The sequence below is a fragment of the Macrobrachium rosenbergii genome, chromosome 56 (assembly GCF_040412425.1).
Source record: "Macrobrachium rosenbergii isolate ZJJX-2024 chromosome 56, ASM4041242v1, whole genome shotgun sequence".
Classification (NCBI taxonomy): Eukaryota; Metazoa; Arthropoda; class Malacostraca; order Decapoda; family Palaemonidae; genus Macrobrachium; species Macrobrachium rosenbergii.
In genome coordinates, this window is record NC_089796.1 from 35,312,337 (window position 1) to 35,328,228 (window position 15,892).

Here is a 15,892-nt window from a genome sequence, read left to right on the forward strand (position 1 = left end):
GGTACGTGTTGTGGTTTTATGTAAATACATATATGTATATGTAGATACATATATATATACATATATGTATATATATATGTGTGTGTGTGTATGTACATTACACACACACACACACACACACACACATATATATACTGTATATATTCATATAAGGAAGCAAGGGGACATCTTGTGGTAATTTTGCAAAGTTTTATTAAGCAACGTTTCGGGGTCCAGCCCCATCATCTCAGCTGTAAAAAGTAGAACAAACACAAAACATAAAAAAACTCATCCTAATAACCAACATACATTTAAAATAAAATTGACAAAAGAATACAAAGTGCTAAGAGAATTACCATTTCAAGTAAAGAGAAGAAGACAGTGACTAGAAGGAGAAGTGAGAGGTCCCAAGTAAATATGGTTATGCCAGGTAAAGAGGGCAGCAGTAGTTTGGTTGTTTAGTCTTGGAACTATTTTACGAAAAGCGATTCGAAGACAGAAACCTGTTGAGGAGAAGAAGCCCGTGTAATGATTTTAAAATGATTATATTTTATATTAAATTTTAATTTCTTTGTATGTTCTCAAATGTTCGAGAATTCTGGAGATGACAACTGGACACCTGTTTGATAACTCACCCCCCTTTGGCTATCAATGCAGACCTTAAGAAGCCTACGGGAGGCCCCGACATAATTTCTCGAACTACATCTGGGACACAAAAATATATAGACCGCACTGGATGTCAAAAGAGAACTCAGTTTTTCTTTATATCTAAATAGGGACCTAATAGTTAATGGGTTTCTTAAGATTAATTGGCATTTTATGGCCGGACAGTGTTCACGTATTAAACATTTAACTTGTGTACAAAACGTTGTATCACTGATAAACGGGGCACTAGCAAAGAATGCCATTCTTGGTGCAGTTGGTCTGTTATTTTTCAATATTAATTTATTATTTAGAAACTTGTAAAGGTATTTAAAGAAAACCTTAGCTGGATAGCAGTTTTCCATGAAATTTGTCGGGGGTGAGTTACCGAACAGGTGTACGGTTGTCATCTCCAGAATTCTTGAACATTCGAGAACATACAAAGAAATGCAAATTTAATATAGAATATAATCATTTTGAAATCATTACACGGGCTTCTTCCCCTCAACCAAGACCAAACAACCAAACTACTGCTGCCCTTCTTTACCTGGCATAACCATATTTACTTGGGACCTTTCGCTTCTCCTTCAAGTCACTGTCTTCTTCCCTTCACTTGAAATAGTAATCCTTTTAGCACTTTGCGTTTTTTGTGAATTTTATTATGAATGTATGTTGGCTATTAGGATGAGTGTTTTTTATGTTTCATTGTGTGTTCGTCATTTTATAGCTGTGATGATGGGGATGGACTCCGAAACGTCGCTTGATAAAGGTTTGTGAGTTTACCACAAGACGTCTCCCTTGCTTCCTTATATGAATATGAATATATATATATATGTATGTATGTATATATATATATATATATATATATATATATATATATATATATATATATATATATATATATATATATATATATGTGTGTGTGAGGATAAAAAGGCCCATAAAAACACTATACACACTTTGCAATTCCCATACACCCCATAATATCCAGTAGGGACTCTTTCATGTATAAACTACTGTATATAAATGGCTGGCAGATCTGTTATCACCCTTCTTAAGAACTTTCTCATCATCCCACGTAAAACGTGCAGAGGACTTTATACAAAAATTTAATAGCATAAACATCCCTTTGAATAACGTCAAAATGCTCAGTTTAGACGTAGAATCATTATATATTTACTGAAGTCCCGATCGCCGAGGTGTTGATTTTTCTAAAGACGAAGTCCAACCATTTGAAGAACAGTTTCCTCTTGGCATTGAAGAAACGCTAAAACTTATTAACCTCGGCGTAACCAATGATTTTTTTTTCTTTTAAAGGTAAATTTTACAAACAAAGGTTTGGCTGTAGCACAGGCAGCCCCCTGTCCCCACTTCTAGCCAACCTTTACATGGAATGCTTTGAAACGGAAATTTTGTCGTCTGTTACACCCCGTAATATGATCTGACTTAGATATGTAGATATCTTTACATTCTGGGACAGTAGCTGAGGAGATTTCAGTCATTTTTTAATAGACTAAATTCGCTAGTTCCGACTATAGAATTTACAACAGAATGGGAAAAGGACGGAAAATTGCCTTTTCTAGGTGTCTTAATTATAAGAGAACACAACAGATACACCTTCACAATATAAAGGAAGCCTACTTTCGGTGTTTCTCATTTTCACTGCCTAAGCTATCATGATGTCTCCATAAAGATCATGGTTGGCTGCAGTCTGTTTCTCAGAGGGCTTAGGATATGTTCAAATAGGATTTAGAAAAAGAATTCAATACGATCCGTCAACATGTAATGCAACTGCTTTACCCACCACACATTATCGAGAAGGTTATTAACAAAGCGAACAAATTCTACCACAGAGGTCCCACAAACAACAATCAAATAGATTTTAACGACAAAATAAAGCTTCCTTATGTCGAGAACATAAAAAAAAGTAACTGAATATCTTGACTCTAATAATCCATTTATGTTTCATTATCCCAAATCCATCGGAGTTCACTCATTAATGTATACTTAAATAAAAAAAAGAGGTGGGACAGAGAGGCCTTCCCCAATACTGAATGGCATTTGGTCCCTCCTTCAATAGGAATTCAGAAGTTGCCAAAGGAGATGGTTATCTTGCCCATTAATACAGCAATGAAAGTCACTGCAGCAACCTTTTATTAGAATTGAAAATTTAGCAAAACAATAATTTTAGAGAGCCAATAGCCCTCTCTGGGAGGCGTCAGCTTTCTGTCCCTTCACTTTTAAAACAATCAATCATGCGAAGACAGAATTTCAGGATTTTGTGGTGACTGGGAAATGAGAGTTAATGGCAGAAATAAAGCCATTTTTTTCTGTCATCCCAGTATCTGATAGTTCTACAATGGAATAGGCAACACTTTTTTTCTCTCAAAAAAAAGTGTTGCCTATTCCATTGTAGAACTATCAGATACTGGGATGACAGAGACAAATGGTTTTATTTTTGCCATTAACTCTCATTTCCCAGTCACCACAAAATCCTGAAATTCTGTCTTCGCATGATTGATTGTTTTAAAAGTGAAGGGACAGAAAGCTGACGCCTCCCAGAGAGGGCTATTGGCTCTCTAAAATTATTGTTTTGGGATCCCTATGAGAAAAATCTCAGATGGGACAGCCATGGCTGAATTTCACGCTAGGCCCCACCTTCTCAATATTATAACCTCTACTACTATGCTAAAAGTAACTATTAAAGAGCTTCCAGAGCCTTCCAGAACAATGTTCGCTGCAGTAGCCAAAACACTTAGTGGACCCTATGAGGAGCACTCTATGACTTTATTGAGTTTAGCATTAAGGCACGAAAGGCTGCATGGGTGGGCTCCAACATGTCACTCCCCACTGTAACTTCCCTATAACATTCTTCCTCCTTCTGCCGGGACTCCTTTGAAGTCTGTTGTCGTACAACTCACCAAATAAGCCCAACAAGAGAATTGCACAATATATGCCCTTCTTGGAAAAGGGGAACCTGGGAAACAATAATCTGGACAGTTTCCTCTCCCTAAGCCTAAGAAAGCCATACAAGCCTCCAGTGACTACTAAAGGATCCCTCCAACAACAGAAGGGACAACAATAGCAGCAGCACCTCTTTTGCAGTGGCCAAAGACACTCCTACCAGGGTAAAGTAAAATCAACTCCTGGACTGCATATTAAAGGCAAGGCAAAGGAAGAGGTGGAGCCAAACAGGATTTGCATAGAAAGAGGCCATCTTCTACAGCATCACATACAGTGGAAATCCTCCCCACTGGGACATAGTATTATTTTCAATGAGCTAGAGTAGAGATGGTCTCACCCTCCTCTCCTCTAAAGATTTTTTTAAAAACCAGACCCCTTTTAAAAGGGTCCACAAAGAAAAACGTGTTTATTGCACCAAGCACATTGCTTCAGCATCCCCAAGAAGGATTCTTTGAACTAAGGGTGATCCTCAACCTGTCAGGTTTTAACAACACATTGTTTGTGACAAGTTTCAGATGACCACTGTTTCCCAAGTACATTTGCTCATCCTGCAAGGGACCTGTACCATCTCTATAGATCTGAAAGACATATATTGGCATGTCCCTGTTTTCATTCCCTTCCACCCCTTCCTAGTATTTCAGAGTAAGAAGGAAACATACAAATTCAAAGTCATGCATTTCGGGTTAAACATTGACCCAAGAATCTTCACAAAATTATTATCTGAGAGTTCAGGAAAGAAGGAATTTAATTGGTGGCCTATCAGGAAGGAAGGAATTTAACTGGTGGCCTACCTAGATGATTAGCTAATCTAGGAGACTGCCAGTGAAGAGTGCTGACAAAACCTGAGAGTGGTAATCGACAGGCTCCAGTCAAAAGGTTTCCTCATAAATAGGAACAAGTTCATCCTTACACCACCCAACTGATGTTTTCTGAGGCTGGGACTTTGTTTGGATACTCTTTGTGGCTGGCTGTCTCTTCTCAACAGCACTCAGACCAGAATAAGGAAGCTTCTTTGCATAGCAAAGCATTTCCAGATGACAGCTGGAACAAAATCTGGGCCTGTTACAGTTGGCATCTATGGTAGATCTAATCTTCATATTGTGACTGTAGGAAGTAAACAGTCTGGCTCGCACATGCCAGGAAAATGCTTTATGATCACCTTTATCTGAGACTGGGAAGATACTTCGTCTGTGGACCTGGAAGGGATCTCTGGCAAAACAAGCTGACCCAACTCCACTGTCTGTAAGAGTGACTGTACCTACTGATGCCTCCTTGGCAGGCTGGAGAGGCCATTGAGACAATCATCAGGTAGCGGGAAGATGGTTACCTGCTCTGAGGAAGTGTCGTATCAGCTTCTTGGAGCTTATTGCTGTCTTTCCATCTCAGAATATTGAAACCTCCAAAAGGAACCAACATTTGTCAGTCTTAGACAATATGTCTGCAATGTCTTCAATCAAGAAGTTGGGCTTACCCTCAGCCCCTCTCAATTCAGTAATGCTATCTGTCTTATGGATGGCTCAAGTAAGGAAATGGTACTTGTCTGCAATTTACTTCATGGGGTCTCTCAGTGTAATAGTAGACTGTCTGTAGAGGAGTGTGGCAGCATCCACTCAGTGGACATTGGAAAAACACTTTTTTCATTTAATTGCCAATATGCTTCCACATGCTTCCACACCCAGAAGTGGACAGTCAGCTTCCAATGTATGTTTCCAAACCTAAAAATTTAGGCAATAGCAAGAGATGCATTCCTACAAGACTGGAACAAATTGAGGATGATACACCTCTTTCTTACATTGTCCCAGGTTTTGAAGGCTTTGAAAAGCTACTATTTATCAATGGAACCACTGACCTAGTGGCCCTGAATTAGCTGAACAATCATGGTCCCTTTTTCTTCAACAATGGGTGAGAAAATTGATTTCATTACCATTCACTGTTCTATCCCATGTGTGGATTTTTAGAATTAATCTACCATGAAGATTACTCACCTAACATTGCTAGGTAACTAGTACAAAAAGTATGAACCTCTTCCTTCCAACATACCAGTCCGTATGGGAAGTGTGGTTAGATTACCTCCATGCTGAGAGCTCAGTTGAAATCTTTTTACCAGTTTTACATCTTCCTTTATGATTTTGGAATTGATTCTAATAAAGAAATCATTAATTCCCTCCGCTAGTCTTTTGCACTGCAAAGACCAGCTCCTGCAAGACCTTCCATTATGTCGTCCCTGAATAAGGTTCTTAGACTCCCTTTATCCCCTCAACTCAGTGGGCCCAATACAACTACAACTCATGCTCCAAAAGGCAGACTTCTTGAATTGTTTGGCATTAGGGGCTTGGATTAGCGAACTGGGCATTCTTAGATGGGGAAAATGTTTCATCCTTCATACACCTAGCTGTCGTTTACTGTTATCTCCTGGCCCATCATTCCTGGCTAAGAATGTTGGCCCATTAAAGAGAAAAGCCCTTATTCTGATAAGGGAACTCAGTATTTCGAATAAAGCATTGTGCCCAGTTCAGGCACTCAGGGTTTACCTAGATGTCGTGGTAAACATCCCGGATAATCCTCTTTTTCCTACACCCTAGCACAAAAAACCACTCTCTCCACATGGGCTGAGAGTTATTTTGCTGTCCCTCATTGAAAAGACACGCCATCACTCCTTTCCTAAGTCACATGACATCCAAAAGGTGAATACTACATTATTGGTTTTCTATGGAAACGTTTCTTTCAAAGAAGTCTTCGAGTGTACAGGGTGGTTATTAGAGGCAGAATTCCTGAAACACTATTGCCACAAGAATGGCGTTCAGGCTGAGATGTTGCCAGAAAGGCGCAGTAATTATTTAGTCACTGTAGAACCACAAGGGATGATACGTATATAGGTTCATGTGTTGTCTCCTTTTCTTTATAGCCAAACCCTAATGGGTATCCAGAATAAGGAAAATGGTTGATAACCTGTGACTTTACCCGGGACCAAAATTCCTGAAACACTATTGCTGTGAGAATGGTGGTCATGCTGAGATATTGCCAGGGAAGGTGCCATAATCCTGCAGCTAGACCCAACATAATTAGGTAAGATACCTTAGAACCACAAAGGATAATACTTATATAGGCTATCTGGAATAAAGAAAATGGTTGATAACCTGTGACTATTCTCTGATCTGGGTTGTGAGGATTTATTTATCAGGTGCTAAGCCATTTTGTCACCTTTCAATTTCTTTTGTAAGCTCTTATGATGATGAAGAGTGGCTACTTTATTGAAATACAGGTTTTGACATTAGTGAAAATTATTTTTGGTAGTCACTGTTAGTCCTCAAACCTACTCACTTTCCCTGACAAAAATGCATTAGACTGGGTTGAATATTTGTCTTTCTGATACCTGATATGTAATGAGGAAAATAGCCAACATACATTCTGTTGCCGCATCTGTTTGAGAAGGATGAAGGGAAAACCAAGGTAGTTGCTGTGGATAGGAGATAGAGCCTCTTGTCCTGAGTCCTTTATATTCTGTCACTGTGCTAACAAGCACTACTCTGGCCAAGACCAACTATATGGATATTCTTTGCAATTGGATGATTTCTTATGGAGCCCGGGGGGACCAAGTGAGTAACTTCTTTGAGGACTCACAGCGGCTACCAAAAATAGGTTTTTCCTATGTCAGAACCAATGTGCATATATATATATATATATATATATATATATATATATATATATATATACCAAAAATAGGTTTTTATATATGTCAGAATATAATGTATATATATATATATATATATATATATATATATATATATATATATATATATATATATATATATATATATATATATATATATATATATACACATACACACACACACACACACACACATCTCATCCTCATCCCCAGTCCAGGTCACTGTTTATCATGAGCCTTATCCAGGTGTTTCTAACACTCCTTGAACGTCTCATTTTATAATCTGTTTTGGCTGATGTCTCACAGATGGATGGCCTTCCTGACTTTAGCACTCCTTGTTTATCCAGCCTTGGTAAGTTAGAGGATGAAAAATATTGGAAAGGTTATTGATGGGAAAGCACACACACATATACACATATACGGTACATACATACATTATTTATATATATATACATACTGTATATACACATATATATACAGGCAGTCCCCGGTTATTGGCGGGGGTTCCTTTCTGAGGGTGTGATGATAACCGAAAATCAGCGAGGCTTATTGGTGCCAAAAAGCGCTGATTTTCGGTTATCGGCACCTTTGTTAGGTATGTATCGGAGCCAATACCCAATTATCAGTGCCGATAAGCAGAAATCGGCGATTTTTGGCACCGAAAATTTGTGTTTTTCGTCGCTAGACAAGCGCCATAAAACTGGATCGCTGTTAACAAAGCCCGCTGTTAACCAGGACTACCTGTATATGTATACATATGTATAGATAGATAGATATATAGATAGATAGATATCTCACCAACATTTTTACCTTGTGTTTTGTTTCATTCTTTCCACCTAACAGTCCTTCTTGTTACTTGCATATTAAAGACAACTCTATCTGGCTCTTTGCTTACAAGGCACTTTACTATCCACAACAAGCCTAACCCACACATATATTGGTAACCTACTACTAGAAGCCTGGACCTCAAAGACTGTCAGTTTAAATCAATGTGCTTCAGACAAGCAACAGCCCCTCAGGTGTTTATGTTGGTGTTCACCTTGGTGTCTGTTCAGTGCCACTTGCCCAGGATATGTCTTCTGTGTTATCTCAACGAATGGCTGGTTTCCAGGCCATAGAGGTGCAGTTGCTCCAGAATGCAGATGGCTTCCTGGCCTCTTGTCATAATCTGGGGGTTGTTATAACTCAGAGCAGTTTGATCTTGTCCCCAAGGAGCAGTCAAATATGGGATCTTGTACTCAAGTAGTAGTCAGATACCAGTCATGCTGGTAGATATGGTAGCATTGATAGTTTTTTGTAAGACTAATGCTTCAGTAAACTCTGGGAGGTGACAGTACAGCTCCTGTTACAACGAGCTCATCTTTAGCAGGTCATCTTCAGTAACCTGTCATACTTGGAGGAGCTCATCTCAGCAGCAACTGAAGCTCCATTGGTGGGTCCAAGCAGCCCAACCTCTCTCCTTGTGCTCTTAAGACAAGAATGAAAGAAGAACCTTGCTTGGTGGCTTGAAGTTTGGAGCCTCTTACTGAGAGTTCTGCTAGCCTTCCTACCTGTAGAGGTGCATCTGGAAGGAGTGAAGTGCATGCCTGAGAGATCTGTGTGGTTTAGGTGAGGGACCAGAGTATGAGTTTGATCTGCACATCAACATGTTGGGAATGTTTGCAGGACAGATAGCTGAAATATTTTGAGATTGTGTGATTGTCACTCCTTATTTTCAATAAGTAACAGTGGTTGACTATGTAGATGCATGAGTGAGTTTGCCTTTCTTTAGAGCTATCAGCCACAGACATCCTGCCTGGAGGGAATGTTTTGGCGAACTAGCTCAACTGCCTTGGACTGTTAATTGAGCCAGAGTGGTTCTTACTCTCTTGCATTGGGAATGGTTTTTCTAGCTTTGGGGAAACCCACTGCTCAACCCATTTGCACCCAGTGTTCTGCTCTTCCATTCCAGACCCCCAGTATACTAGGGGAAAATGCCTTCCAGCAGACCTTGGGACTTCTGGAGATTTTTGCCTTTTCTTCTGTCAGCCTGATTCACTAAAATTCTCCCTTGACTGACTCTTCTCTCTTAGGAACATATTTTGAGGTAATCTCAACTAACATGTACCAGGGAGTGGATCAACATCTCTGATTTTTGTAATGGAAGAGGGGGGGAGTCTCTTCAGCTGGAACTACTGTGCAACAGATCACGGACTTACTCATCCATCTTTCATAAAAACAAGTTTCTCTCAGTTCCTGCTCTGAAGACAATTGCTCTGCCTGGAGACAAGTCTTCCAACAGAAGGCTATAGACCTGTCTTCCCGGGTAGAGTTGCCCATACTCACAGGAGCTTCAAACAGTTTTGCCCACTTCTTTAGCTTTAGCCTCCCAAATGGGATGTGACTCTCATCCTCTGCAGCCTAAGTTAGGTGCCATATTGCTCTTGGGAGAGGCCTCAGATTGAGATCTCACCCACAGAACATGTTCTTCTAGCCTTATAGCCTTGCCATGATATGTTAATGAGTTATATGGCCTTATGTACCTTGTCAGGCCCTCAGAGGGTTGGAATTCATCTTGTTTTGAAGTGTTCAAGCTGATATATGGTTCATCCTGCAAAGAGGACAGTCACTCAGTCCAGGCAAAAGTTTTCAAATTTGTTTGTCCTTCCCTGTCCATCTGGAGAAACATTTTGATATCACAGGTAATGAGATCAGACTACCTTCACCTCTTTACCTCAGCAACTCGCCCACAAGTCCTTAAGCCCATCATAGGACCTGTGGTGGCTGCTCAATAGGTTGTGTAGTTTCCAAGCTCACCTTGGATGAAAAACATCTGATGTAAGGTATTCGGATGCCATAAGACTAGAGGTTGAATGAGTAAGTTACTGACTCCCTCTTCCTTATCATTCTTCCTCTGCAAAGCAGCAGTATTTGTTCCTATGCAGATAAACTGTACAATCAAGTATCCTTTTCTTGGAGCTTCTTCAGTTCATAAAGTGTTACTCTTTCCACTGTCCCATTGAAGGCCGGTGAGTGTTAGTGAAAACTGTCATCTAAGCTATCGCTTTTGTATTAACTGTTATTAGCTGCCTTCTGACCTGTGCTATCATATCTTTATAACAGCACTTGGTTCTCCAAAGTTTTCTTAGTGTGAGATTTCAGACACACGTCACTCTGGCTCAAGACCCGATCAATCTTACATGCCAGACAGTATAAGAGGTTGCAGGAATCATTGGTCCCTGCTCATGATTGTTACCAGCAACATTGCATTCTTTGGTGGAGAATCAACTTGACAGTCAGTTGAGAGACTGTCATCCCACCTGAGGAATGCTTCTCTTACATACAAGGTGCTGGTTTATATTTCCATAGGAACAAATACCAAATTTTTAGAGTGATTTGTATTTTTCCCAGATATACAAACCAGAACCTTTTAACATAATTGTACCTCAACCCCAGCATAATCCCTGATGCCAAAGGAAAAAGTGACGGCTTACAGTAGAAGAGTGGGATTTTACCCTTTCCTCTTACCTAACCCAAATGAAGGGGCTGATTTAGGGGGGGGCTGGGTGGTAACTGCCACCCCCAAGACTCAAGTTGCCCCTCCCAAGCCTCAACTTGCCCCCCCCCCCCCCAAGCCCCAAGAAGTAACAGCAGCTGGTTTTCCATTATTCCTACCAAATTTTAAATGTCATGACATAAAGTTATATCTATCTATCTACCTATCTATTTTATGTGCTTCAAAAAGCACATAAAATAGCTCAAAATAAAAAAAACCCAGCTGATTAGGCTCGCTTCACTCGCCAAACCGTCTTTGACCCCCGAAACAAAAATCTGAAATGACACCCCTGCTCCAATGAACTACCTTTTTGCCTGTTTCTATGACTGCTCCTACATAAGAGGCTCTTGTTTGTATATAGTATAGGAAAAAATGTTAATTACTTTTAAAATCTGGTATTTTGTAATCTGCAGAAAAAATAGGAAGTGTTTAGTTATCTGTAAGTAATTACTGTACCAAAACATAAGCTATTTTATTTTATTTTTGAGCACAAGTTATGTATGATATATGCTGCTGGAAATAAATAGCAAGTAAAATGTGCATTTGTAGATATTGTTTTGGAAGTTTGTTTCTTTTGTCCTTCAACCCAATTTTTTTATTATTTGTTGACTCATCAGTTTTGATTTTAATACTTTTCTTCCATCCCTGATTGTGTAGTAACACTATATTTTCTCTTTAAATATTCTCAAAAGTAATTTATCCTGCCTTCTTCATTAAATACTTGCATAGCATACACATAGTGATTGCTTCTCTCACTGTTGTGAAAGTCACATGCATGTTGTCACCACTTTTATGCTCAAATACTTTTTTAACAGGGAACTTTGTACTTCATGGTGGTAGAAATAGGGAAATGAGTGGCAGATGTCTAATGCAACAGTAAGTCTTGAATAAATGTTTTTCTACACTCATTGTGGTGACCATTAATTTTGTTCTAGATGCTTTCTTTTGATGGATTCTATTTTTCTAGATTGTTATTTGAAACCAGCACATCATATATGCAGCAGCTGGTTACAAAGCTATAATTTTTAAAGTTTATAAAATTTTTATATGCTACAAAATAAACTTTTAAAAAGACAGTCAATTTGTATTTTTTATATACAGTACTGTATGCCTAAGGGACAAAGTCAAGGATGTCTACCTTGTGACTGTGGTTAAGAATAGGGGCATGTGAGAAGCTGCTAGTGATTATTGCTCACAATAGGTTGTGAAATCATCTTGAAACTTCAAATTTCATGCTTAGAGTAACCGTACAGCTATACTGAAGCATGGAAGTAGATATCTGTGTTTAGTATACAGTCTGTTAACTAAGACCTCCATATAAATGTACAGTAATGTAGAATGTTGTACATTAGAAGACATTTGCATTAGTTCTTGAAAGGATGAGAGCCTCTTATACAAAGTTTTACAACTTTTATTCAAATCAAACTACAGTGTATGACTGGAGAACTCATAAGATAAAAGCCTGAAAAAGTTAGGTATAATGAATAGCTTTTGTCTTGGAAGATTACCATCTCATGCAAGATTTGTATAGTTAAGCAAAATCTGATATGAGAGTTAGAAAACCTTTATTATAGTTTGGGATATATATATATATATATATATATATATATATATATATATATATATATATATATATATATATATATATATATATATATATATATATATATATTATATATATATATGAACCTTCAGTTTTGTATTGCTAAAATTTATCTATAGATTTGCTGCTCATGAAAAGTTATGGCATAAATATTGTATTAAAATCTGATCTTTATAGTCTTTTAATCAAATGTATAAGATCCTGACTGTTAAGGACCGCTGAGCGGTAAATTGTAAGGCTCAATAGCTTGATGAATTTACAGAGCAGAATGATGCACTAATTGCTTTCAAGGTACCTAGCAAATATGCTAGAGAATTTTGGGTACTAAGTAAAGTTCATCTCGCTGTTACTCATTCACTTTCATTGTCTTCATATGACTTTGCTAGGGAGGTAACAAGCAGATTACACTAGAATTTAGATAAACATGACAATCAGACATGTGAAAATGTGAATCAGCTAGTATTTTAAAGGTTTCTTCCTAGCATTATCTTTACTAATAGATTCACAATTTCGTAAAAAACAATCTGAGTAATAAAAATCCACGATTATATAGTAAATATATTACTATGTAAAATAAACCAAAGACTTTCGAACACCTGAATGGTGTTCCTCATCAGTGTTAACGTTAAAATGCATTTTATATTTACTATATAATTGTGGATTTTTATTACTCACATTACCTTTACTTCTATTATGCTGCAAGACTGCTCTGCACCCAATTGCATTCATGAGTTTAGGTATCTTATAACCACTCTCCAGGTATTGCTTATGTTAAGGATGGCCATTTTGGATGTAATACAGCATAGAGAATTTCATAATTATTAGCACGCCATTGCTGTTTGTTTCTTTGAGAATTTTCTGTCTCCAGTACCATCCTTAAGCTTGCCTTGACCTTGAATGATGAACCAAAGTTAGAGTTGTTGATATACTGATGTACTATAAATTTGTTTGCGTCCTTTATTCTTTCTCATGGAACTGTATCAAGCAATGGGAAGTCTATATTTTATTGTAGAACAATGGAGGAAAATGGATTCTCTCTGTGAGAGCAGACAAAGATTGAATGGAGGCAAAAACTGCAGTATATACAGCACCTACTACTCAGAGTACTGATGTGTGTGATGCAGTACCATACCAATTCAATGGTAATTAGAAGTATATCTTCCATATCTGTACTAGTGCTTTTTCTCATAGAAGTGATGCTTTAGACAACAAGGTTCTCTATCAGATTCCACTGGAATGGGAAGTTATAAATTTTGCAGGTACCGTGCTATTATGGGAATTTAGGGATGTCCTTTGAATTTTTACCTCATGTATAATTGCTTTTCAGTATTTCATTTATCACTTATCGTACTTCGCTAACTTATAGTGAGTAATATTCATAGATTAAATATATATTTTATTTTAATCTTTTTTTTTTGCAAAGTAAAGATTTGTTTCACATCAGTATAAATTATTCTGATTTCATTTATAAGTAGGACATTTTATTTTTCGAAAATGAGATTAATTTTTTTTTATTACAAACCAATTTTATGTATTGTGCAAAAATCATAGACACATCTTATAACCATTGAAGGAAGGAGAAGATCAGGTGGCTCAGGCAAGTTGTTGCATGTGTATTAAATCCCCTCACACCCCGAGTGTTTAATTGAATCGCTCTGTGTAGTCTGATCCAGCTACAAGTGACCTATAGTGCTGGGAGAAGGGCACTTCAGATAAAATGATGGGTATGTATTGAAAAAATTACTTTTATTTTAAAAAATTGCATTTGGTTGACCACAAAACATTACGTATTCTGACAAGTTGAAAATGACCTGAAGAGGCAAGGGAACTCCTGGAAACAGTTGTAAGGAAACCCAAAGCTTAAGGGAACAGGCCAAGAGCTGAACGGGAACCCTATTAGTGAATTGGACTAAGCCTCAGAAATTGGCTAGAAAAAAATTCCATGGAATTCCAATCCTGGCAGGGACTTCGGCAGCAACTATGAAGAGAACTGAAATGGGGGTTGATAAAAGAATCAACAGAGGTAGCAAAACCCCATAATCAATGTGAGACTCCAACTGGCAAATCAAGGGATTGGTGAAGCATCAGTGCTACTTGCTTACTAAAGCCCAAAGGTTTAGGTCCCGTAAACTAAAGTTGTGAACAAAAAGGTTATTGCAGGTTATGTGGTGGAGACAGTTGGTACTTTCTGGTACAAAAGAATTTGATAATGGTATGAAGAGTCACTGACTGAATCAAGTTCTTTCTTTTGCTTTGACAACATAACTCCTACCTTTAGGCCAAAAAATTCGCTATACATACATTATCAGGGCTGATGCAAGAGTATTATTAGGAAGGCCTCCAGATTGAAGGCTACTTTTCCCTAATTCTGATGATGCCATTGAAAGAGGATGATGCCCAATCTCCTCCCCGCTGAAAAGACTCTGAGTGCTTCACTTCATTGATACTCTTAGCAATTAAGTCTGCTAAGACTGATCCACAATATCAAACTAGTAATTCAGGCTTGTGCACACAAAGGTCCAAAATTGGCAAGCCCCATAATTACCACAGCTTTGAAGAAAAACAATCAAACTGAGGGAGAGACTTGGCTTTGCTTGCTGGAGGGGTCGTGTGCAAAGAAGAACTGAAGAGCTTCTCTGGACTGACTCAGTGATGAGCTAGGAGACATTCCTTCCATTCAAAGTTTGAAATCTGACAGGTGCAAGTTCCTGTTTAAGGTCGGTAGGTTGTTCGTGTCAAATGTCTGACTTATTGCTTGTTGCCAAAGTCGTTCAGACCCTAGGAGAGCCTCGATCCCAGGGAGTGAATGTGGGATTTTGTATCCTCCAACTCCCTCCCACTCCCCATATTTTGACATATGAACGCAAAAGAATCTTCTACAAGGGAATGGCTGAAGGAAATCCTATGGAAGTGGAGGAAATAACATGAGTACAATAAATTCATAAGGCTGTAATGCATCCAAAACTGAATATAAGCCCAAATTCTTCAGTTATTTCAGAATGATCCATAAAATCAATTGACGATTTACGTACACTGATTAAGGATGATATTTCATTGAATAGCATAATGCAGAATGTATGCATGTATATGAAGTTATACATACGTACATCCACACATACACACACATATATGTATGTATATATATATATATATATATATATATATATATATATATATATATATATATATATATATATATATATATATATATATATATATATATATATATATATATATATATATATATATATATAATATATACATATATATAAATATGCTAAACCCCAAGGTACCTAGAACAGGGCACTCACCTTAGAAGAGTTGCAAGCCACTGGTAGCGACGGCCGTGAAGATCTCTCTCTCTCTCTCTCTCTCTCTCTCTCTCTCTCTCTCTCTCTCTCTCTCTCTCTCTCAGCTGACTCCCATTTGTTCTTCCCGAGTGCTTCGCCCTTCCCTCATAACCCTGTCCCTACCTCTAAGTGTGTGTAAATCAAAAAAC